The 27406-nt window shown below is 38.7% G+C and overlaps 1 long non-coding RNA gene across 1 annotated transcript in view; it reads right to left on the reverse strand.

Annotated features, from left to right (window-relative positions):
* The window catches only part of LOC129348852 (uncharacterized), a 45589-nt gene that overhangs the window by 2214 nt on the left and 15969 nt on the right, over positions 1 to 27406 (reverse strand). The window lies entirely within an intron of this gene.

Below are 27406 nucleotides of genomic sequence, written 5' to 3' on the forward strand. Positions count from 1 at the left end.
TTGATTTTTTCTTTTTTTTTCTATTGCCTTGAAATCCCTACACCGAGTCCTGTCATACCACAGTCAATAGTGCACAATGCCATTGTAGCTATTAAACAGAGGCTTGGGACAGGCTGAAAAAGAGCACGGAGCAGTTGAGCCCTGTGTTCCCAAATTGGCTCTGTACGAAAAACAATGTGTTTATGTGTGTGTGTGTGTGTGTGTGTGTGTGTGTGTGTGTGTGTGTGTGTGTGTGTGTGTGTGTGTGTGTGTGTGTGTACACACCTGTGTGTACTTATTATGGAAAACTGAACGATGCACTGTAGAAGTATGGGAGTGAGTATATGTACATCACTTGCGTTGTCTGCCTTTCGAAAAAGAAACATCTGAAGGGGGTGGCCATAATAGTATGAAAATCTTTATAATATAATTCAATCCAGTACAATGCCTTGTAAAAAGCTTTGCCTCACGAAGCTTATATTGTGTATATTGTGATATTTAATATTTGTTGAGGTTTGAGCTTTGAGAGATGCTGATTCAACACGTTTCTTTTTGATGCTTTTTCTGCATTAAACCACCTGCCTGTTTGTGCAAGTGTTCATGCATATAGTGTGTGTGTATATATGTCTGGGATAAAATGAAAGTGTACTTTCAAATTTGATAGCTGTACCGACAATACAAACAGTGATACCAATTATTTGGAACTTAACAAGACTAAAACTCTGCATCCACAATGGTGGCTCTATGAGGCTGTGTTCTTTCACAGTTGTGTCTTGAGCTAAATACATATGTCAGCATGCTAACATGTTATGGCAAGCCATTTTAGGATTTAATAGCGAGACTGGAAATTTACTGCTTCTTCATCAAAGGGCACATTTTAGATATCCACAGTGATATTCTTATGTGGACAAATGAGATCACATTTGCCCTTCATGTGTATTGGATTTCTTGGCTGATGGACATTTTTCAGGTATCTGACAATTTTATTAAATGTTAATAATTTCACTTTCAAAATTAAAACTAAATATGCTACCATCATGGTGATGTCAGAGGAAAAGTCTAGAAAGCACCAAGGTGGTGCTGGGCACCATCGGGACCTGTATCAAATTTAACGGCAATGCACATGATAAGATCTTTCTGTAGGAGGGTCTGCAGTGGATCACCAGCATCTGTAAGATTTATTCTCAGGGAAACACAAAATTTCATGGGCAGACACACAACCAGTAGATTAGTATTGTTATAACTAAAGCCATGCTGCTAGCATGTCTCAAAAGGAAATTGCATGCAAATATAACAGCTTTGTGTAGCAATTAGTAACAAAACATTGTGCATTTTCCATTTGCTAAGGTATGATTTTACATGCTTATCTGTTCAATTTTACATTCATCTGTTATGGAATCATTTTGGTCCATAACAAGACATATCTAACCGTCACAATTTTTGGAGTTTTCTTGGTCTTGAGGTGATAAATACATTTGTAGTGACCTTCTCTGCCTTCCTCTCACATTATACTTGAGCAAAAATAGGAATTTTTAAATGAGAAATACCAAAATCTAAATGGATTTCAAGAAAATTGTCATGAACTGTGAAGGACCCTTGTCACTTTCTAGCCTCTATCAGCCTGTACCTTGCAAACTACTGGGTCACAATGTAACATTGCATGATATGTGGAGACTGACCGATCAGCTGATCTTATCTGTCACGTTTTTCATGTTTCCTATACTCTTGCCACTAGAAATGGAGTTGATCCATTACAATACTGTCAGCACTGTCTGCAGCACATGTAGCAGAGTATGTATCAGAGCTGAGCATACAGTGGTGTGGATTCAAGCAGTGTCTTTACAATAAGTTGCTGAAAGTGTTTAAATTTTGTCATTACCTAAAATCAGCACTGTCATCTGTCCCAAAAATCCAGTGTCAGTCATTGTCAAATAATATGATTGTAACTCAGTTTACAAAGCAACTTTACTTAGACAATGCATGAATATGAAATTATCTGCGGAATATACGCATGTACATTTTCAATAAAACTTAAATAAAACTCTGTATTTAAAAGCAAATGTACTTTCTCTAGGTCCACGTTAAGCTTGATAGCTGTATACAAACAGTTAATACATTTTCTGCATCGCACCATCTTTCCCAAGTCTCCTCTATACCTTCCTCCAGCTGAAAGTGCTATCTACATGCCCCATTCCGGAGTAAAAACTTACCAGCAGGAAAGTGCCATAACATAATCCTGCAACATCTCTCAGGAGTTCCTTTTAATCCCCCCCTAGTAAATTAAAGTGAGAAATTGAATTAGAAGCTTTTCTTGTCCAATAATACAGATTTAGAACAAAGTATCTGATAGAGAGCAAATACGTAGTCTCCTCTATTCTGACATATCCTCAGAAGTCTAATCTCTCACGTACATGCAGTGTTTGATGTCCAATTAACCAGAATGCACACAACCGAATATCCCATTTAAACCCCATTATCTAGACAGGGGAAATGCTCACAGCTACCTCAGAGTTTCCTGTCAGAATGCCCATGATCTGCATTTCCAATGATGCCAGCTATTTCCAGACTTAAAGAAGAGATAAGAGAGGAAATAATGCTGGAAGTTATAGATTTACATGAAGAATACCAATCAAGGCAGACTGAATTTAGTCTTCACAGGTCTTATTCCATATTCTAAAAAGCCAATGACCATCAGCTATGGAGATGACAAAAATTTTTTGTTTTGATTTTGCGTACGGAGAAGGGTAAGTTGAAGAAGCATGTGAGGAGTATTTGTCATGTAATTTGTTATGTACATAAAGGTTAGTTGTAGAGCTGTAGATGAAGGAGATGCAGAGCAGTGGCTGAACTGATGGATGAGATGTGCAGCAGGACTTCTGATGAGGTTAGTGAAAAAATCTATGGACGCTGGTTTCTGATAACAATCGGAAAGTGGGCGTGTGGTGGATTGGACAGTTACCCCTGTCACAGCTCTTTTCTGTTCACTTTAGTAGTTTATACACTATGAAATCATACACTGTAGTTGGTAGTGTTGAGTACGATGCCAAACTGGCAGTGAGAGTAATAAGATCTAAGTCAGATTTAGCTAGATATCGTGTTAGTTCAAATCCCTTACTTAGTACATTGTAAAAAAGGCTTGCACTTGAGAGAGGCCAGATTAAGAGTAAACGTCCTGTAAACTAGGGATATCCCAAAAAGCAGTCAAAGATCAGGATTGTGGTAGATCACAGCACTTTTTAGCTAATTGGTCTCAGCACCAATCCAAGCCTGATCAGTTGTTTATGTAGCCATGCACAGTCACTGGCTGGTTCAAAACCCCTCGACTCTGGGTCGTGAAATTTTTTGTATAAAGAAGTCGGAAGGCTGTGACGTCTTCTTTGTACCGCTTATTCTGGTAAATATAAGAGAAAATCTGGTCAGCAGGCTCAGGTGTCTCGTGCACAGCACACTAAAAAGGGAGCAGCACATTCATTAGGCTAATGCTCGCTAGGTAGCTAGCTAACGGAGTATCTCAAACTCCTCAAATACATATTTGAACAAATAAAAACATTAAATATAACAACTCACTCCAATCAACATTCGGACCGATCATAGTGTACATATACTCATGAAATAAACAAAAGGACATCAGAAAACAAACATTTATGAGCTTGTGCTGTGCTCCACAGACTACCTCCTTCACATCCCTCAGGAACTGACAGTGTGGCACCAACGCCAGTTACACACTACAGCTCCAGAGAGGACGCTATTGAGCCAACAACAATAAATGAAAACTAAATTGCAGCGAGTGGAATTATTTACCACATATACACTGTTCAGAAAGTAAGAGTAGAAATTGTGGCTGATTACATAAAATATATCAGCTCTGGCTGGAGGACATTAAGTGTTGTAGAAATCTTAGTCATGGTGCCCTTTGCTGGCTAAATCCACAATACTTTCTGCTTAATAACACGGAGCTGCCTATAGTCCATGCGACCACCTCCTTGATTTGCTACAGTAATAAGCAGTAAGAGACTCCACCTGGTCGCACAAACATTTTCTGATATGGCATGTAGAGAATAGAGGCTTGTTTTAATTTTTAAAGCTTGTTGAGCCATGGTACACATTATAATCTTGACACCAGATTTCATATGGTGTCATACCAGAGCTTTAGCACAAGGTTTGTGACCACCTATGTAAAATTAAGGAACAGTTTGGATGCAAATTTTTTTTTGTCTTAATGCATCACAGAGCAAACACTGAATTGATTCTAATCGGATTTCGGACAAAAAAAACTTGATCAGGACATCCTTAGTTTTAGCGTGTGTTGAAAAGTATTAACCCACTACAGCTTGAGTTAGTCATTACTTTTATGCACCCTAGTGGTCTTCTTTGTGGGATCTTTGTTGAATCTTATCCCACTAGTCTGCTCTCACTCATGTCAATCCCTTTCTGTCAATCTTTACTGTTAAATAATGACAAATACTCCCTCACAATCGGTTCCATAACTCATTTCCTTTGTCAGACATGACAGACATCTACGGATTTTGCCATCAGTTTGACTCCAGGCTAACAAGACTCTGACAAATTGCTCTCTCTTCATATGGCCTTATATAGTCATGTGGCAGTCATGAATGTGGATTACACTATCTTCTTTAGGATTAGAATCTTTGAAAACAGAATTTCAAACATGCCAGTGACCTTTCTGCTCAATGCTGCAGAGCCACTGCAGTGAGATTGTGTCTGAAGTCTGGGTGACGTGAGCTTGGTAATTGTGAACCTATCTGCCGTTTCTCCCGCTGGCTGTTGTTAGGGGAAGCAGCGAGCGTGTGCTGAGGTTGTGAGAAGCCCTACCATTCCCTCTAATAAGCCCCTGTGGGACCTACACAAGCACAGCTGCAAGTACATGCAAGGCGTCTGCAAAGTGAGAACACTAGCTACTTTTAGGTGGACGCTTAGCGAGGCAAGTGTGAACATTCACTGTTGTAGAATACTGACCTAATATTGCTCTCCGCTCTGTGACAGGTTATTGCCAAACGCAGTGGGGTTACAATAAGATGTCAGATTCAATGATACTTCAGCACTCAGTGCAGCATAAAATGTTTCCTTGCACGAGAGGTGGACTTGTGAGATTTTGATGCATGTGATCCAGTGATATTGGTAAAGATGCTCGTCCAGTACACAACTTCCTTCAGTTGCTGGGATTTCTAGGGAAATGTCATTTTATTTCCAGTGAGCTTGATAGAGCGAAGCAGTCCACTTTCTCAGAGTTTTCATCAATGCCTGGCTCACCTTAGTTTGCTCTGGAACAGCAAAGTGGTACATATTGTATGTATGCCCTGTATATTGTTGAGGGTACCATAAACGTAATAAATATATTGTCAGGTTGAAAAAATACTTTTTCAAAAGAGTTTATATGTTTGTGTCAAGCTCACATAGAAAGATGGAATAAAGTGATGCCACAAACCTGGACACCCTCCAGAGATCTCAAGGAGGCAAACTCCAAATCCAGAGTTTCTCTCTGAGTGTTGATTTAACCCCTTAAAACTCATCCTAGTCTACAAGTTACATATTTAGAAGTTTTACAATGAAAATACTTTTAGTTTTAGAGTAATTAAACCATATGTTTTTAAGCGGGAAACCATTTTGACAAAAAATGGAACAAAAATATGCAAAGCCTCACTGCAAGTTGATTGGATCCTTAGATTTGTGACATATGAAACTCTAGAAGTCTGAATCCACATTTTTGAGACGTACGCTGCAGATACATGTTAGAAATCTTCGGAAATAGAGTTGACTTATTTTGCTCATCATGTGTCTGCCAGCATATAAAAAACACCAGAGAGCTCTTTAAATCTTTTTTTTTTTTTAACTCACTTTCTATGAGATGGCTTTGTCTTAGCTGATGGCATTTGTTGCAATTATTTTACACTGTTGTATCTTAAGGTCTTTTTATGTGCCTAGATGTTTTTAATGTAAAGCACATTGTAACTTTGTTTTTGAACGGTGCTTGGTAAAGAAAGTTAATTATTATTATTATTATTATTATTATTATTATTATTATTATTATTATTATTGTTGTTGTTGTTGCTATAAGAGACCCTCACTTGCATGTTCACATGAATTCCTGACAGCTTGCTTGCACCAACATGACATTTGTAGCCAACCCTGCCTGTTGACACACAAACCTCTCCAACCAAGGCACTCGATGAGGTGGAGCAGAATGCCATCAGGCAGAGTACGGCTGCATGGGGGCACTGGTATAATTAATTTTCTGGGAGCCTTTGCCCCAGAGCTTCAGAGCCTCTTCCTTTCATTTTATATCAGGTCCAAGGATCTCCCCTCTCACTGCTCGTGGTTCTGCTGCAGGGGTCTCCAGTCTTATCGGTAGCCCCGTCTTATCTCCAGCTTGTCCCTGCAACCTGACTGTGGGAAGATTAGCTCTGCACTTCTTGTCAGCTCCTGATTTTTCCTTCAATGAAGACAGAAAAGAGCCCAACATAAGCCAAGATTAAGCTGGTACTGTGGGTGCGCTTACTGTGTTTTTCTGCGGGTCTTCTCGAGCTGTGGTGGCTGTTGTAAAGGGCAAACCTGTTTAGTTTGAGCCTTCGCCTTTTCAGAGTAATTACACGGAGAAGAATAGTAAGAAAGATACGGTGCTTCCTTAGAGGCCGCGAGTATCTCCATTTATAACTGCTTTGTCTACGGTTGAAGCTTACACCGTCCTTAATGTATATTTCGCTGGGATTTCTCTTGTCAGGCTGTAATAAAAATACTAGGCAAGGAAATGTGTTCTGTTTAAAGCTCAGCCGTGACCAGTGCTACAGTGCTGTAGATGTGGGTCAGTTGCTGGCTCTGAGCTGTCACAAGGAGAGGGCTAAAAGCAGGAAGTTGAAGGCTCTTATGACGAGACCTTCTGGGAGAGATCTCAAGCTCAGCCAATTAGCAGCTGAAAGGCCAGAGTTGAACTCTGACCCCGACTGCTGTAATTTTTTCCTACAGAGACATCTCATTTTGTTCATTAAACCTGGTGTGGTATATTCTCTGCCGTCTACAGCTTACAATTACACACGCATCAGAGGCAGGGCAGGGCCATGAATGGTCCAATTAGAATCTGACTTCAGCTTTTTGACATAAAAAAGAGAGGTTTTACAAAAGAAAAATATGATTGTATGTTCTGCTAGAGATGAAAAAGAATCCAGTCCAATCTCTCAGACCCTCTTGTAAATGTTTTACCTCTGTGCTCCATCTTCATTTTATTTGAATTATTATTATATTAAATGTAGTGGATTGTGCTATACATGTTTATATAGAATCTAAACTTTTTTTAGTATTTGATTTGGAAATAATTTGTCAAGGCTTGAACAAAACTTTTACTCCAAAGACATAAACAGTCTACCCCCATTTATAATTAAGCCCTGACAGAATTCAGCTGTTCCTCTTCCCTGCTCCTGCTTTCTTTTACATTTTCGGGATATAATTGTGCGTATGTGTCAATTAAATGAAATTGAAAACCCAAAACTGTCTGCCTCCTCATCTCCTACCAAGAAAGCATTACATCCCATCATAAATAACTGCTGGAGTTTAGTCAATGAACATACAAAGGCAAATTCTACTACGTTATACTGCCGTTTGGATTTTTTATTATCTCTGTTGCCCATAATGCAGCTTGAGAATCTGTCAGTTCTCTCACTGTTGAGTTCTGTCTGTGGAAAACAGTCTGTTACACAAAAATAACAAAATAGCTTTTGTGTGAAATCCCTTTCTCATAGTCGCCTGAGATATAGTTTAAATGTAGAGATGTATTAACTGTGGGCATGTGTAACCTGTGTTCATTATGTGAGAGGTTATTAGTAATATTGTGAAAACATTAATTCTTTTATTGTATAATAGATTACTTTAGGAACACATTCATGCAACATTTTAAGCAAACTTTTTTGCCATTTTTCTGTTGGTTAGAAATCAGTCTGCCTTTAATTGGAACATTTGTGCTGCTTCCTGCAAAATGCTGCCAAACCAGAATAGCATTTGATAAAATGTTATGCTGTGACTGTGGGAGTTCCAGGTGAATTTTCAGATGCATCAGGTGTGTGGTCATACCAGAGCTGTCAGAGTGGTTACCAGGTCAGGAGGTGGGACACTCTCTACTTAGTAAACACATTTTATGGAACTCATGCTCCTTATGCCTCTTCCCCCCATACCAGTGTTCACCACACCACAACAGTGTTGAGGAATTGAAACTAAAATAAACAATGTGAAAAGAATTTGTTGACTAAAAGTAATATTTAACTGAAAAAGACTGGCGGTAGAAATAAAAGAGGACAGAAGAAAACGGAACAAGTGTGGCATTAATTGGTATTTACTGAAAATGCATAGTTTTGCCTTGTTTTAAATTGTCAGCAACTAATGTTTTCAATACCTATACAAATTTTTCAATTGTTTTCAATGGTAAATTCTACTGTCAGTGCCAAAATCTAGGTCTAAGTCACTGTCATAAACTCCTCAGTCACTGTTGCTTGTCAAGTTTTCGACTTTAGAACTCAAACAGGGTCAGATTTATCACTTTGCAGTATTATTTTCCTTCAATTTCTTGCAGGCTTCTCATTTCTAGCCAACTACTCTGGATTTTGTCATCAATAATCAACAGCGAAGACAATTTCTAGCTTTCTTTGTAGATATTTTTGTAGGATAATCTCAGTATGGTGCTAAAACTTAATGAGTTGGTTGGGAAGCCTCCATTAAGTAATAGGCTTTAATTAACCATTAAAACCAGCAATACAATATCAGCTTTCAAATTACACACAGTTTGTGTACTTGTTCTGGTTTTGTCAGAACATAGCTATCTTGTTTGGATAAACTTCACTGGAATTGTTATTGTACAAACCAAGACGGTCTTGGTGCTTAGGTTGAGTGTGAGTGTCTGATTGACTTGACAAGTCATTGATTGGGTTGACTAGGTGGATTGAAGCTAGATTGGATTAGCAATGCTCTGGAGGGACACTCTGCTGTGATTGGTTGTTACATTTTAGGCAATTGCTGATGCTTCAGATATAACAACAAATTAGCAACACAAACTAAATTAGCACCTTTGCTGTTGTGGTTCAGGCAGTAGCTTGGATCGTCCACTATTTTCAAGGTTGACAGTGACCATTTAGAGTTGAGTTTTTATAACCTAGCAAGTCAGCAGAGCACACAAAGAGTCAGTCGAGGTTTGGGGCAGGGGCTTAAATTGGGCCAGAAGCCACCAGAACTGACCTCTATCTCCTGACATCCAAATTGCAGCCTGCCAGAGCTCCATCCCCCTCAGTGGGCTGTCACAGTAACGCCAACATGCAAATCTTGAAATGCGCTGTCTGAACATAGAATGTCACCTTCCTTTCTTTGACTTCATCAAACAGCTTTAGCATCACACAGCACCAGAATCCATATCGTGTCTAAACAGAGAGGGCCTGTGTTTAATGTGACACATCAGTCGGAACAATTTTTTAGAAATTTTCCACAAAATTTCATATGTAAAGTCACAATATTTTTTTTGCACGTCAAGTAATTATTACACAACTTTTCAGTTTTTCTACTTAAATGCAAAAATATTTGCAGTAGTGGCATTACTGCACATATGGACCTGATCTAACCATTTAGCAGCAGCAAGTAGTTGACTTAATAATGAAAATAGACTTTATTATACTCAGTTTATAGGTTACAGGAGATATTTTAGTTGGATCTTAATGCAAATAATGATGTCTTAAAAATATATATGCAATGTACTACTGCATTGTATTTGGAAGTAGGCCCATTTATTGGATGTTATATTATTTATTTTTCAGCCTTTGTAGTGTTTCAGTGAGGTCATGTTTTGTTTTTGTTAATTTACAGAGTTGCTTCACCCAAATTACTAGAAGTTGCAGAAAGCAAAACATTAAAATTATAGAAAATGAATATCTTAGACAACTGACCCTGAAATTCTACCAGTACAATGAATGTGACTAGGATTTAGTTTCTTTATTTTTTTAAGTTTCAAAAAATGTCACTTCCAAATTTCAGAAGCAAGATCTCTTTCCAGAAATACTCTCATTCATTCACACTCTGGAAAATCCACATCCACAGAAAACAGTGTGTACAGTTTTCCAGAAACTACTTTCTACTGAAGAAATACTTTCTATTTCTACTTTGCAGTCTGATCTGAGCCTCGACCTCACTGGACAAGGACTGCACCTCATCACAAATTCCAATTTAACCCCTGGTTAGGGGTTATAGTTCAGGTTAGTAAAATTTAGGGAAGCAGCTTGCTTTTGCCTGTTGGCTGTTCTTCACATGACCCAAAGCCACTGACCACAAAAAAATGTACCACTTCACATCTTTTTATAATTTGTCAGAGAAAATGCGTTTTCAAATCTCAGTTGGTCAGATCTGGCTGGAGCATCAGCAGAGTCCCTCACGCTGATCCAGTCCAGCACTAAGTCATAGATTCTGGTCATGCCGGAAGGGTGATTCAAATGTTCAGCTGGTTTACAGTATCTTTATCAACATTAATTAGAAATCATTCGTCTGCCCAGCTTTCAAAACTGAGGCTAACTCAGATATCTTACTACAACTAATAGACATCACCTGGTGTCCCGCCAGAACGTTTACACCAGGGCTATTCAATTAAAAATTGACTCGGGCCGGATTTTCAGACTAAGAACATGAGCTGGGCCGGACGTTTTTGGCAGACAGTGAGCAAAGTTAACCATTTAAAATAAACACAAACAGATAAGATAACAAACACACTGGATGTTTACTAACATATTGCCACATCCAAAAGGACATAAACACAATAGAAGAGCAGTACTTAAACTAAACCTGTGCTGAAATACTGCTTCTTTAAATGTTACATTTCAAAAACACAACTTCAACACCTTTTGATAGGTAAATATAAGCACGTTAAGGTGCATATGAACATAAAAACTAAGTGCCGATTAGAAACACCATCTTTTGTTTTGGTCACATCTCAAAGTGCATTAAAAAGTAACTTGCTTAACAGTAACTTTTCAGAACTTGAGACATTTTTCTTCTTTTGAAATAACGAAAAACAGAGTTTGTCCCTGTCCATATTAGGTCTCATCTGAGACAGTCACATCTTCAGTGCATATAATCAAAAAAATAAACAGTAGGCACAGTGATAGTTACTGTCCCTTTGAAATGAAATAAAGCTGACATCAAAGTGCATAATAAAGTGCAACTAAGTGAAATAACTGTCAAAACAAAATATCTTTCTTAAATATTAAACTTATAATAAGTGAACAGAAAACAGTCACATAAATACATAAAACTACCTTTAGTGTCTGCTACAGCACGCTGCTTTGTTGCACTTACCATGTCTCGAAGACATCTGTGGCGAGAATGTTTGACGTGTCAGATCTGTTTGATAGCAGATACCACACTCGTCTTAACTGTATCGTCCGTTAAAACTTCATCCACGACAGCCAACATGCAGTCCTTCACAGTTTCTGAGTCTGTGAACGGCCTCTTTTTCGTGGCCCTTTCCTGAGCTGTGCAGGTCCGCTTCATTGTAGTACAGCTCCGGTTGTGAGATGCAGTCAAACTCTGAATTATAGCCGCTCTCTCATGACATCCCTCGGGAAAGTTTGTCCGAAACGCGGCATGGTTTTCCAATGTGGTGTCTTCGGACATGATAATCTTTCAGCGCTGCAAAGCACTCGTTGCAGAGTAAACGCATTGGTTTGGCGTTCGGACTTGGTGGTAGGTAAATAAATAAATACTTGTCAGTCCACGCAGGATTAAACCGACGGTTTTCCTCGCCGATTTGTCGTTTCAGGATAGAAAAAGACATGCTGCTATTTTCGCCTGTATAGAACTGCTAATGTTAACTTTTCAAACGCGTCTCCTCAACACAATGCATTGTGGGTTAGTTGCTAGGTTACGGCAAGTGTTGCATTCAATGTTTGCAATAATGTTGGAATTTTTGTAAGAACTTGTCAGTGTTACTGAAAGATGTTTTTCTTTTTTTCTCGGACCCAAGTCCCAGTCACTCGGCAGTTGCTTTAGGGCCACTCGAGGGTTGCTTTCGGGCCGCATGTGGCCCGCGGGCCGCTAATTGAATAGGGCTGGTTTACACAATAAATTGCAAATGTGCAGACACATGTAGCCTGACTGTAACTGTTGGGATCATACTGAAGTGAGTACGGCACATCCCAAACCAGACATCATGTACCAAATAATTCTGAATGAACACATGTACTGTCATATCCCTACACATGATATGATGCTAAAAGACTGACACTAAATCTCTACATCACAAGTAAAAAACCAGCAGATTGTCAATCAAAGCATAGGAAAAAAATGAGTCTCATCATTTTTATATTGCAGAACAGACCTTGTTTTACCCTGTTGCAGTCAAGTTATTGGTTTAATTGTAATTAAAGTGTTACTGGTTGTATAACGCTTGTATTGAAAGCTTTTTGTACAATAAGCTTATAATCGTACTCTTTGACTGCAGAATGTCCCTCTGATTTGAGCCCCCAAAACACCATTTTGCAGATGGGGAAATCAAAAGCTTGACATATTGGCTGATCCATGTATGTTTGTTACTCTATGATGGACAATCGCTCTTTGAGGGCAGGGTTCAGCTAACAATCAATTACATCCGTGTCAGTCAGTTATAACATTATGTTATGTAAAGATAACTGACATGGAAGTGTTATCATCAGGCATCCTTTATTTTTTCATTAGCTAGTCTGTAATGATAACCGCGTTTCCCCTTCTGCACCTTATCTTCACCACATATAGCTCCACTGTGTGTTTGATTTGGCATTTTACATCTCAGATATGCAGCAGAGCCTTACTTGTTTGTACAGCACATGTGTGGCTCTGTGTTTGCATGTGCATGTGCTGAGCACACAAGGATATTCACAATCCTGTCATCAGTATGTAAATTAGGAATATCTTGCATCATTTCAAAATACTTGACCATCTGCGGGCGTTTCTCCGCCCTCAGAGGGACTTGAACAACATGGCGGTGGCTATGAGTCGGCCCGCTGTGTTTACACAGAGAAACAGTCTGAAATCTGTTGGGGTCTTTGTGTATACCAAGGAACTGTGGTCGCATCTCAACCTGCTCATGAGTGTGGGTCTGCTACTTCCATGTGGAGGCCTCATTAAACTATAATTAATGTTTATGTAGCATCACAGTCCTTCAACAAGTGAAATCACTTGAGATAATAAGAAAGCCACCAGCTCAAGATAATGATCAAAAAAATGGACTATCATCTGTCCAGCTCTGCTTTCTTACTGTAAAACTACATGTTGAGTTACTTGGGAAGGATTTTCTTGCAGCCACATTAGTGAAGGTGAATCAGGTGTTTATTGGACCAGAACAACTGCTGTGTGAACAGGTGGTACAGCTACTGAACCTCACACCACACTGTGTTAATTTTGCCCTCATTTCAAATCTAGGAAGCAAACAGTTCAAGCACGAAGGAAGCTCTCAAAAGTAATGAATCATTTTAAATTCCACAGTGCATATAGAAAATTATTAACAGCCTTATAGAAAGTGACCTCTTTCGAAAGTGATATTTGCAAAATTATGTGTATATGTTGTATATGTTTTAGAGTTGTTTTTTAAAAGTGTTCATGGGATAGTTGGTATACTGTATTACACTTTCTTATCAAGTAGACATATTCCTGATATGCATTAAAAAATCTGTGTTAGATTATCTCAATTGTATAAATATAGTTAAGGTGATGGGGGCAAAAGCTGAAACATGACCAGCTATTTTGTTGTTTGACATATTGAGGTGCAAGCTTTCCCAATATATCAGCTTAACATAATGAAAAAGCCCATAAGCCCAACTTCTCATTGCTTCAGTAGAAATTCCCTCTGCATTTTCTGTGCCAGATCTAAGACACACAATTTGAGTAATTTTTGACACCTATGATTAATTATATAATTGAATGTTTTTGCAGATTTCCGTAGGTAGTCAAAAAAAGACGAAAACTGCTGCAACTACAAAAGGAAATTAAACATACAGTATATCCTTCACTACCACTTAATGCCACCAAACAGCCCATATAGCAGCTTGACACACGTGGTTCTATTTTGAGAGACAGAGACAAGAGATAACTTTGGGATGACTGACAAGCAACAGCTGGGAAGGAGGATAACACGAGCCTCGCATACAGTGTCACAGGAACTCTGGTGTCTGTCACAACGGCTAATTAAAACAAAGCCAGCCGTGTTAATGAGAACTGATTACTAAATGAGCTGCAGCTCTCATTTCTGTCAGTTTACCCTTTGACAAACTTATCACTAAATAAAAAAGGCCGAGTGATCTCAAGAAAGTTTGTACACAAAGAGAATTAATTGACTCATAAAAGCAACGTCCTCCTTCTTATGCAGAGTGATGTTGGACTAGTATGAAGTAAAACCACATTTCATGGCCATACACTGTCCAATTGGCAACATGAAATCCTGTTTTTGCTCTTCCTGCTCATTTATATGCATGTACAACAACAACAAAGAAAATGCTGAATAACTCTTAGAAGAATTCTTTTTTGGCATGAAAGCTTCTCTGCACTCCACTCACTGAGTGCCATCTCCCATGCGATGCAGGTTGCCTTTGATAAACGAAGAGAGCCCCAGAACCTCATTTTTCAATTCAAATTAAGCAATTAAAGTTAGCTCAATAACAACCTTTCTGGCTTTTGTGAATGCGGGTGCTCTTATGGGAAGTGTATGGTCTATACAGATTATCATGGGTCACACCCCCTCATTTAATTTACCGCACTTCATTGAGAGGGATCAAAGGAGGCAAATCACATACAGAACTTAATGAGATTTTTTTTACTTACATTGTACTTTTTGATAATAACAGTCTCTGTTGTGTGACTTACATGGTTAAACTGCTCAGACAACAGCTGACCAGTAACTCATAAGAGGATGTGAGTAAACCAAAATACCGAATAACATGCCTTAGCCAACTTCTTTCACTTCTCTTAGCCGCGACAAAGAATGATGTGTCAAGACATTTGTCCAGCAATGTTACCCAACCTCTTAGGCTGAATTGAAAGTAAGAAATTCTGGATAATTTTTAGTAGAAAAAAAATATCCTCATAGGAAAAGGACTATCATTTATTTTTGGCAAATCAGTTATACAAAAATAAAAATACTGAACAGCATTTTAAATGTTTTTATAAAGTGATTTAAATATATGTAATTTTGGGGTTCGCTGCATTATTACACTTTATACTGATATGTTCACCTGCATTCATTGTTTTTTGTTTTTTTTTAAAGATAAGATAAACTTTATTGATCCCACAGTGGGGAAAGTTCACATTACACCAGCTCAAAAGACAGGGGTATAAGGGCAGTTTAGTATGATATTATATACACAGTTTTTTAAAAATTGCAGAGAAACATTATATACAAAAGATGAGACTGCAACAAAATATAGGGTTTGCAACACATTAGTACATGTAAGTTACAGTAGCAGTACAGTACAAACAAAAAAGTACAATTTGGTAATTGTGGTTGGAATCTGTTGCTTATTTATGGTCACCTTGAATATAAAATATAGGAATTTATATATTTGTGTCCACCTGATGAATACAGATCCAATATTCTCTGTCTGCACCACTTTGTTCACCATTTACTATCTAATTTGTTTTTTCTGTAATACTTTGCTGATAGATTCAAATTTTTCCTTACCTGCCCCACTGTGGCCAAAAACTTCACTCGTGAGTCAGTGAGGATATTTTAATATCCACTATCAGTATTTTAATATGCAGTATTTTAATGTATATTTACAAACTGACGTTCACAAAAACTGTACAATAAATAGGATATTAATGTAATTAAATGTAGCGGAAATAACCTTATAAGTAGAAATATAGTTATTTGTATCAAAAATGTGGAGCCTAATGTGGCCGAAACACATAATTGTAGAAACTACACTTTATGATTAAAATTGCACTCATTTATCAGGGGCACATCTTAGGTTTTGTTGATCTAGGCCACCTAAGAGACATTTCTCAAGAATATGTCAGGTTCACAATCATTAATTAATCACATCTGCTTACATTGATCAGTCTCATAAACAAATGTCAGAAACTCTAATTTCATTGACCTCTAGTTCCCCAAACAAAGACATACAGAACTGACAGTAATTATACACAAACATTTATTAACTAATGGATAAACAATAAACAACAGTGATGTAATAACAACAGACAATTAATTAATTAATTAATTAATTAATTAATGCAAATCAACAAACCATTTAACTGTGCTTGTCACTGGAAGCAGTGGGTAGAAAGTTGATGAATTTAGAACCACTCTGGAATTGGAAAACCATTTGTAATTTGTCATTTTGACTGATTGCTGTTATTCACCTATGTTTGAAAACCCAAAATGTAACATCTCATCAAAATATAGTGTCTGTTGGTCTCTGAGGTTCCACAGTGTGAAAACAGCTGAAGTCTCCTGATTTACAGGAACATGCAGGGCCCACAAGATGACGGCACTTGGCAAATAAGGTCGCAGTTACCATCCTGTCCTCTTCAGCTGGCCACATGATAAACAGATAAACTTAGCAGTGCATAATTTGCTGCTGAATGCTTGAAGCTAAATACTGTTGTTTCCATGCATCCATGTGGCTTGCAGTGGAGTTCAACTGTACCTTAGTACTCCAGGAAACCAGAACCAGATCCAGAGTCTTGGAAATCAGCACCCTTAATGGTTATTATTTTGCTCAGTTCACTGACCTTGTCCAGTAAAAAGTCTCTTTCTGTTTTGAGGTTCTGATATTCCTTCAGTAGTTTTCTCAGCAGGTCGTTGCAGCAGCAACATAACTGGGTTGAATTCTGTTGAGACTGGTCAATCTGGCAGAAGTCTGCTATCACAGAGCCGTTGAAAGAGAACTGATCGATATCCTCATTTGAATAAACTGGAAGAAAACAGAAATTTTTATTAGAACATTTTTCATTGAGGAAATAGATTACAGTATTGATTGCCAATGTTGTATCTGACATTTTGCACAGAGAAATCTTTTTGTACACAACTTACAGGCAGCTCGTAGGGAGATATTAAGAGCGGCTTGTATGACACACAACACTCCTAATGTTAAAATCCCTATTCTGAGGAGTCTTCTTTCTGTGAACACAGACACAGTATAGTCAGTCCCTCTGGAATTCATGATTATGACACTATTTCACAAAAAAAATCACAATTCTATACGGAATATTTCTTGTTAAATGTTTATGATTTGAACTTCTTCTTGTGTGACAATCTCAGCAGTGAATGTGATCATTGTTGTGTTGCCTGATCATGCTGATATCAATTAAATTAGCCCCATTCAGAAGTGCAATAAATCTGTTAGTATCTGAAAGTGTCAGCTTCATGTTTGAATGGAAACCTCGGTCATTTTCCTATAGAAATTGCAAAGGTGAACTTACGAAGTAGTAGGTCACTATTAGTATTTACGTATCACATCCAACATAGCTCAAATACGAACAGCATGCAGTAGTATTGTTGTCATGATTTTAGAAGATTGAAAAGAATATTGCCCAGGTGAATTTCTGTGGCAGCATTACTGACTCCATTAAAAAGAACATTGTAGAGTGCTCATTGATTAGTAAACTTGTTGCTAATTTTGAACTATCAGCAGTTATGTGGGCGGTTTGATTAGCTTGCTTTTAGTTTAGGTTAAGTATTTTGTTTATTAATTGCACCTTGAGCCTTGACTGTAATATCTAGTTTCACAAATGTGGCGAGTAGCACGTACATGCCATGACTCTCCATCAATGCCATGTCTGAATGAGACTGTGACTAACATTAACATAGAAGTGACCCATGTCTGAGTGACAGAATGCTGTTAAAAGATTGATGAAGCCAGCAATTATACATATTCTCTGTCTGAAAAAGGCTTTGAGATGCGGGAAAAAATTATAGATGTAATACTTAAAATTCAAAAATATCTTGCACTAAGACATCTATTCATATACTTTTATTTCAGTCTGCACTAACTCGTGCTCTTACCTGGTTGTTCAGTTTTCCTGTTGCTGTTTTTTTGTGTCGTGTTGAATCGTCCAAGCTCATATGTATTGGCGTAGTCCGAAAGGCCCAACTCTTGTGCCATGGTGGTCAACTTACTGTGAAAAAGTTTAGGCTTAAATTTTACACTGACTGATGTGTTGCTCCTCTGAGGGTTTTCTTCACGTGTCTTTCACAGAAAGGAAGTTGGTAATGGATTTGAGGAAATGCCCAGATTAGAATTAGGTCTTGTGTCAGCTTCCAAGAAGACTACATTTAGATGTAATAAATTTTCCGTTTCTGTAAGTATTTGATCATTCATCTTCTATAGTATATAAAACTTAATTCTTGGGTCTGTTTGATTTATATCCCATTCGAAGAAATATCAGGAGGCTTATCTAGCCCACCTTTTAAGGGCTTGAAGTCTTTATGCAGTTCAGAATTATTACAAACTGTGCAGAGAACCAATTTATTAAGGTCTTGAACCAGGGTGGTCAGATTTGTCGTAAATTGATCTGCAATACTGAGCATTTAGATTTTTCTGTGGCTCCCATCAATGTTGTGATCCAACAGCAGCCTGCAGTCCTCAGAGTATGGTTAAACAACTTAAAATTGTAGTGTAGTTCTATGTTCATAGTATGATATTGACATGTAGGTTGTATCACTTACATGGAGTCAATGCTGGCATTTCAGACTCCTTATTTCCCACCGCTGGAAGGTTAAAATGCAGCGTAGTTAGCAGTCATTTGGTTAGCATGTCTGTCTGGAGTTTGTCCTAAATCAAAATTTTGTTAAAAAAAAAACATAGGCTGGCATGGTTATCTATGGTCCACAGAGGATGGTTCCTTGACTTCTCATCAAGTGCCTATAAATAAATGGTATTCACCTTCTCCTGGAAATTTTCTATTCTTTTGGCTTTTCAACATTGATACATGGTCAATTTAATTTACCTTTTTGATGAGAAAAGTAATTTGTGTTAAACTAAAAACACATTTCTACAAAACAATGGCAGGTAATCTGTAAATTAAATAATTGCTTAAGTATTCACCTTCTTTCAGTCAGTATTTTGTGTAATTTGTCTTTGCCTGCAATTTCAGCATTAATGCTGCGTGGACAGATTTCAATTGGCCTTGCACATCTGGATATTGTAATTTTAGCCCATTTTTGTTTGTACAACTGCTGTCAGGTTGCACAGGGAACATGAGTGAACAGCGCCTTTTCAAGTCCAACCACAAATTCCACAAAATGGATTGAGATCTGGGCTCTTACTTTGCCACTCCAAGCCGAGAAGCATGCCCAGATCATTACAGTAATGATTACAGTAATGATGCTGCCACCACCATGCTTCACCATGGAGATGGTGTGTTTGTGGTGATGTGCAGTGTTTGGTGTCCTGAAAAGATAGTTTCTAGTCTGATAGCCAAGACCTCAATTTTAGTTGCATCAGATCATAGAACCTTCTTCCAGTTGACTTAGAGTCTCCCACATGCCTTCAGCTGAATTTAATATTAACTTTTCTTTACAACTTCTGAATGTTATGGATACCTTTTATTGGCACTGTGATGACACAATCAGCAAGACACGGCCACATTAACCAAAGAATTATGTAGCGATCAACATTACATAACAGGCTAGTTTACTGTGCACAGTCTTATGTCCCAGAGCATGAGCTCTTTCTTTATTGAGTATTAAAACTGTTCCATCCAGTTCCATCTTCAAGCCAGTTTTCATTTTCATTGCTACTGACAGAGCAGTCTTCACACCCAACATTTCTGATAAAGTTCTAAGATACATATTTTTGTTTGTTCCAACAGTTTTGTCCATAATATTGGATGTAGTTAATATCATAGCCATAAGGGGGATTTGTACTTTTGGTGTTAATACAGTTTTAATCAATTGCTTACATGCATTTTTCAAAAGTAAGGCTTCTATTCTCTGTAGTAATACATAAATCTTCAGACCCTCCATTCAAAATAAGCAATGGATTTACATTTAAATGTAGAATATAGTAACCAAAACAGCAGTACAACAAATGTAAAGAGACGAGACCTAAGATTTTCTTCTTCAACAATGTAAAAAAATGTAACGTATTAAAGGTATGTAATAAAAAGATAACACAGCAGTTCTATGCACTGTTTAAAAAAGACAGAGAGAAATGGAGAAATAAGGCTTTAGTTTACCTACTGTTTTTATCTATCCAATTGTCACGATGTCGTTTTTGACCAAGCAGCAGGAAAAGTATTGCCTGGCATGATGAGTCCAGCCTTGATAGCTTTCAGCAGCTGTATCACCACGTGCTTTCTCTACGTCATGTATAAACGTGGTCCAGACAACAACAAAACTTAGCCAACAATTAATTTCCTGATGCCTTGATTGCTAATTGAAAAGCAACATGTAAGGAATCAATATATTGCCAAAACCAAACATCTTGAGGGGAGCAATAGCCTTTTGTACTGTAGTGGGAAAAATTAACAACTGTTTTTTTTTTGTTTTTTTTTTTTAAACATAATTTCTTCTGACCAGTCAGCATCATTGGATCCAGTAGAACCAATATAATTGTCTTTGGGGCCAAGCGTAGACGTTTGAGTGTTATATGTACAGTATTTTGAGAACTTAAGAATTCTAGTGACCTTTCAGGTAATGAGAGTGCAATATGGTGAAAAAATATGGGTCATTATCCTCCCAAAATATTTGGTTGTCAGAGCCATAAAGCTGATAACTTATGAAATCATGTGTTTTTGTTTAAATTTAATTAAGTTAAGTTTTAACTTAAAACTTAACTTTAAACTTAGATTTAATTATCAAAAATCTACAAATGTCTATGTATTATAAATCTTGACAGTAGCAGAAATTAGGCCGAAGTTGCTAAAGCAGGGTTTTTCCTGCATGGCAGAATTGTTGGCATTCCTTAAAGATGTTTTGGCCAACAACGAAAAATTCTTGAAATTGAGAATAAAAATAGCAATTACGTTTTTTAACCAGTTTTCATGTTGGGGATTTATTTTGCTCAAGCGTAATTGAATTTTTTGTTACCCTACCAAGGAACGGCAGAGTTATGTGACGATCAGTGTACCTTTGTCTGTGAATCCGTCTCTGTCTGTCTGTCTGTCTGTCTGTCTGTGTGAAACATGAAATTTTCAGGGAAGGTCAGAAATGACACAAGGACCAAGTGATTAGATTTTAGCAGTGATGCAGCTTATAATCTGGATCCACGGATTTGTTAAGGATATCCCATTGGGAGATATAGCTGCCGGCACGGCGACGCTGTAACCATGACGTGAACACAGTGTCAGTTACCTGCTGACGATCACATGATTGTGATCCTACTACAAACTGACTGTGATTTATCAGTTGGAAACCATACAAGGAACAAATGATTAAACTATGGGGTGTTTCAGAGTCCCATCAATTCCTGCCGCCTGCTACATATTTAGATCATGTATGCAGCAAACCCCAGCTGGTGAAGCTCCTGATGTTTCACAAAGCCTTTATTTATGTTCAGCCGTCAGCCTTATTTTGAACACAAATTCACCTTTCTGTCCTTCACTCATTTCTTGACTGTAAGAGCTTGTCCCCATTCCAGCTAGGTGCTTACAAGTTTAGACACATCCTTTGCTAGAACCGTTTTCTTTCATCTTTATGTGAATTTTCGGACTTTTCGGCAGCCTTTGTCATGTCAAGAATTTGCCTCTTAAATAAACACTTCCTGTGCCGCTGGAATGGTGACAATATAAAAGCCTGTAACAACAAAAATACGCCTTCAAAATAAAAGCATGGAGGGAACGGTTATTTTAACACTAGCAAAACAAAGGCTTGCCAAAAGTGAATAACTGACCAACAGACCTTTATAAGATTAATTTACACACAATATGGTATTCATACAATAACATGCACATGCATAACACATGCCTGTGCTCAGCGCAAGGTCATTTTTTATTAAAGATTTCATCCATCAGAAATGATAGGTCAACTGAGCAGCCTTGGCGGAGTACTGCACTCTCTGAGTGCTTTTCTAGTTCATCAGTGAATCAGAAACAAAACAGATTTCTGGCAAATAAGATAATACATACTCAATGTCTTCGCTGTTTGTGGACTAGTCATGCTTATTTGCAACCCCTAGTAATCCATAGTCAACCCCAAAGTCCCATTGTGAGCCTGGAAAAACCTTGTAATGATATATAAATCAAGATACAAAACTATTATTAGCACCAAAAGCTTTGTAAGTTAACTGAGCAGCAGCAAGGAGTCTCTCCAAAGTCCGCAGACAGCAGGAATCAGAAGTAATATCCACAGGCTAATGAGCTAACAGGCTAAAATACACTGAGTCCACTGTCTGTCTCTGGTGCATGAAGCCCTGAAGCTCCAAAGCAGTCTGTTTGGTATTCTACAGCATTCGGGCTCCAGTTTGATGTGTACAAGTGTAGAGGGCACAGCGTTTGTTACAAGAGTTAGAATCATCACCAGTGGAGTTGAGGTGAATGCACAGTTTTGCATAGGTTTGTAGTACTGAACGGCCTCAGCAGCAAGCAAATGCAGCATCAGTAAGCCTGAGGGGAAAACATGTGTACGGCCGTCATCTCCTGCGCTGCTTAAAGCAAAGTAAACACAGCATTCAAAGGAGATTGTAACACCATTGAAGACTATAATGCCTACATTTACAAGGCTACCAGTCAGTTTGGTAACATACGAAATGTGATTATGTGATAGATGGTACTCAGCTGGTATACCAGAAGAAAAGTTGTGTTTGGTCCTTTTTGGCCACGCAGCAGTCAGCAACAAGCCAGCTGCTGCTAACCAAAAGATCCTATAGTCAAACTTCACAAGTAGAATCTGCCTACATCAACATCTAACTAGAATATGAGAACAGACAAGGCTAAAGCTGGACATTGTTGAGCTTAAATTGGCAACCATGTTACAATTGCTCACTGTTGCCCTATTAGCCGTAACATAAGACTTCATGATTTTAGCTTTAGTGAGTTGAATCAAAGCTTCCAGCTGATCTATGTCATTGACATAATTTTTTTTTGCGTTCTGTGCTACACCACTGTGATGAGGTTTATTATTGAGCTTTATGTTAACGCCCATCGATTTGGACCAACATACAGTCGCATTCAATTACCTCACAATCAAAACCAACTAAACATATTATGATCCACTGTTTAATGACCAGGCTGTAATTATCTTTCATGATGTTGATCATGTTGTTGATCTGTGCCATTTTCAGCAGATTTTTGCAAGGTTAGCGAGACACTAGATGCATCCATTTTATCTGTCTAAAACAATCTGCAATAGAATAACTTCCACAAATGTCCTTTTATTCCGTTGTCGTTCAAAATGTTAAAAGTTACTGAGAGTTGTTCTCCGTATGTATAAGCAAAAACACTACTACTGACACAAAACTCTTCTTTCAAGCACAGCATTTTGAATGATGTAATGTTCCCTCTAACATTAAGTGATAGATCAGCTGTCACATGCAGACTGACTGTCAACCTGAGGGTTAAGATGAAACCATGAATATGTGAATTACACAAGGCTCCTACATACACCGCTGTCTCTTCAGCTTACATTTATGTATGAACTCTGATCCACCCATTTAATATTTTCCCCAGAGGTGGAATCCAGGGGAGGGAGATGTTAATATCTGTCACCTGAGCAAACTGCCACAGTCAAAGCAATACTTTATCAGCTCAAATTAAAGCTTCAGTGGTGCAAATGATACAAATACTGACAATACTGTACCACTCCCATATCCTAACAACCACAGGGGAGTCCTGCAGGATAGAGATGTGGAGATGGGTGAAATTAATGGGTGTGTTCGGCTGGAGAGGCACAGTTTCATGACACGGAGGTGGATTACAGTATGCAACAGTGCATTCTAGTGGCCAATGTGAAGCATTAGAAAATGTGCTCTGGTTATTGGTAGTTTTGAATGATGGAAAGTGTTTTAAAAATCAAGAAGTTATATGCAACACAGTGGCCTGAGGTGTGTGTATTTATGCCTCTGCATGTTTAGATAAAGCTTGTTCAAGGATGAATAATGCTCTTCTGATGAGGAAAACCAGCATGAGACAAGGCCCAACTCAATAACAACAGAAAGCTTAGTGATGCCGCTTACGTTCAACTTTAGCTAAACTGAGAAGGCTGATTGGTAATGACAATTATGAAGTGGGACGCCCAAGTTCATGAAAAGAAATTGAGATTTGGGACGTGTGGCTCTGAAAGATATGAGTGCATCGTATACTGTACAGTGTTTATAGCTGTGTCCATCCATGCAGAAAAAACAATCCCAAAATCAGAGGCAGAGGCACACACATACCTCTACACATGGTCACTGCACACATTCAGCAGAAAACACTCAGCCATTCATCCACGCAGCCCCTCTCTCACTATTCCATATCATGCACCCCTGCACACACATTCAATTACATGAATTCAGATGCACTCATGCAGGAGGGCACATACAAACACCCAACTGCATGCATACAGGTAGTTTAGTGTGTGTTTGCGCATGTGAGAGCTGGATTTCTAAAAATAATACATAAATCATGGAAACAATGGCAACAGCAGTCACTAGTGTGCGTGTATGTGTGTAAGGAGCAATAGTGCCTGCAGTGTTTGCAGCCAAACAATCAGTGTCACTCAGATGGCAGGAAAGTTATCACTGAACATTTTCAGTCTTCGATAACTTTTAGCTCTCAAACTATTAAATGGATTCCAGCACATTTTATTCTGCTCTAAGCTTTTCTTGTCCTCATATTCAGCCATAATTTCTTTGGTACAACACCATATTATTCAAAGTCCTATTAAAGGGTTTCTCCATGAGTTAGTTTGTGATTCTTGACAGCCAAACAACATCCTTTTTTTGCAGCATGGCCAGTGTGAAATGCTGATTTTATATATATTATACAGAGCCTTCAGATGTGCAGCTTTGTCTGCGATGAACTTGTGCAGGATGACCGAAGATTCATCTCCCGAGAAGGAAAATGAGCCAGATGCGGCGTGTTGTTTCTCATTAGTGGCACGCGGCTCACTTTTTTCCCTCTTAAAACAAATACCCTGCCTCGAATGTGTGCGTGACAGCTGGAGATGAGTACTCAGTTAAGTGGAAGAAAATAAATCAAAGCATTTGCCATCTTTTTGTGATGATTTGTCTAATTCTTGTCTGGTGTATCCACGGGGGGGTGGGGTGGGGGGTAGCAGGGGAATGAGGATGAGGATGAGGAGACGTTGTGTGTTCGTGTATGTGTGTGTTGAAGGGAGATGTGTGAGGATGTGCGGTGGAAAAGATGGGAACAGAGCAAGTCAGAGAGAGACAGAGAAAAAGTGTGTGTTTGGACCAGCTGCACAGCAAATCTGTTTATTCTGCACAATTTGGCATCAAACACAACAGACTGCTGAGTGCCTGCTACTGCTTGTGGTGCCCCATTAAAATGGAATTTATTGCCGCCTTAAGAGCAAGCCCGAATTCCACGTTTTTTCCTCACTGCTGCTCCATTCTCCTTCTCCTTCTCCTTCTCCCTCTCGTTTGCAGTTTTTCTTCTTCTTCGGCTATGGTGATGTTAGTGGTGTGCCTTTTCCCTCCCAGTTCCAGCAGCAGCTGTCAGACAAGTCGTGAGATTGGCTCATTACGGCCCCAAACAGGCAGGTATGGTAGGCATGCTCACCTGCAAGACAACCATCACTGCTATCTCCACTGTCATCTGAGTGAGTGGTGTTCGGATGTCAAATTGAAAAGAGTCTGCTTTGTGCATGAATGTGCTGGCATCTCTTACAGCTATCACTAACTACACCTTGCAGAAATAATTCTTGGGTTTTGTTGTTTGCACTTCTCATTTAGTTGAAATGTGTCATCTAAACATGTAGGAGGACAGTCTAGGTTGCGTACCCGAAACAGACTCCTGGTTGAGCTTCTGGACACATAACATCATCGGTCTGACAAACGGTTACCCGTTTAGTTTACACTTGAAACCAGAACTTGCTGTAAAGAGAGCGTGAACTCTGGGCCCACATCTCGCTCCATAAATCTCGTCAGCCAATGATAAATTCATATTTAATAGCCATGGCCATCGTCTGCGAAGGAGGAGCATTCTTTCATTATTGCCTCTTTCCCCTGCTGCTTGGTCGAGATAATTGATTTCTCTGTGGTAACAAGGTATCGACCATGCACGGTAGCCAGCTAAGACGGCGATTTGATTCAAAGGAGCTGTGGAGAGGGAGGGAAGAAAAAAAAGAGGGGAACGAGGGATGAAGCTGCAGAAGAGAGAGAGAAAGAGCAGTGAAAGCCAACAAGCCATACAATCATTTGCAGTTTTAAAAAAAAAGAAACTCGCTGGCTTTAGGTGGGTGTAGATTGGACAATGACTCTTGTCTTGTTTTTCAGGGCTTTTAAATGCAGAGCATAGTTTGGTGTTTCAGCTGTTTGCCAGTGTTGTGTGTTTAATTCACCAAATGGAAAGCATATTGATCACACAATCTGTCACACGATTCATTGAAAACAGTGTCAGAAACAAATCTGGAGGACCACTTTTCTGGCACATGCTTAGCCTGCTAAGAAAGCACTGTATCAGTCCTGTTTATATGTACTGTTGCTTCTCGTTTATATGTAATTTCAAGTAAATCTGTATGATGCTTCGCCTAAGCCACCAGTAAATCTTCCACACTAGCGAGCAGATTTTTCAACAACGTAGCATTAACATAGAAATACCCTCCAGCTAGTGAGAAAATATGGAAAAGTGTGCTTTTGTGGAGCAAATGTGAACAAACAAGTAGTCAAAACACAAGGCATACAAAGACCATTTGTCTGGTGGTTAACGTGGCTTTTTGCTTGAACAAATGTATTGATTAGACACATGATCAGATGACTGGTAGCTATTGAATTGACATCTCCGAGGTGCTGACGTTATTTGGCCTGACCTCGAGTAGGCAATGCTGCAGACACCTACTACATGCTGCACAGCTACAGCTTGACATGTATTGACTGTATTTTCGATCGTTCAATACCAGCAATAACTAAACCTTATGAATTGAGTAATGTATTGATTTTATTCAGCTTCCTGAGATGGTAGTACGGTTGTTTCCTCTGGCATCACTGCCTGCAGTTCACTGTATAAATAGAGGAATTAAATAGTGCTGTTGTTGTTATGTGTTTACCAGCTTACATTGTAATTTATTTAAGAGCTCTTAATTGGACTAGTTACTCATTTGGCCCTCAATGGTCCCACAGCAGAACGGAGCTCTATCACTGCACACTGGGGTTTGCTGGAATATGGAGCCACAGAGACACACTGTACACAGCCAGCTGTTTGATGTCTGCAGCCGCCGAGCGTATGCTGCACCGCACAGCATAAATAAACACACAATCCCCCAATGAGGGGACAGATCGACACACAGGAGACCTTATTTCAGGCTAATGAACTATTAATG

This window comes from Amphiprion ocellaris, chromosome 5 (genome assembly GCF_022539595.1).
Source record: "Amphiprion ocellaris isolate individual 3 ecotype Okinawa chromosome 5, ASM2253959v1, whole genome shotgun sequence".
NCBI classification, from domain to species: domain Eukaryota; kingdom Metazoa; phylum Chordata; class Actinopteri; family Pomacentridae; genus Amphiprion; species Amphiprion ocellaris.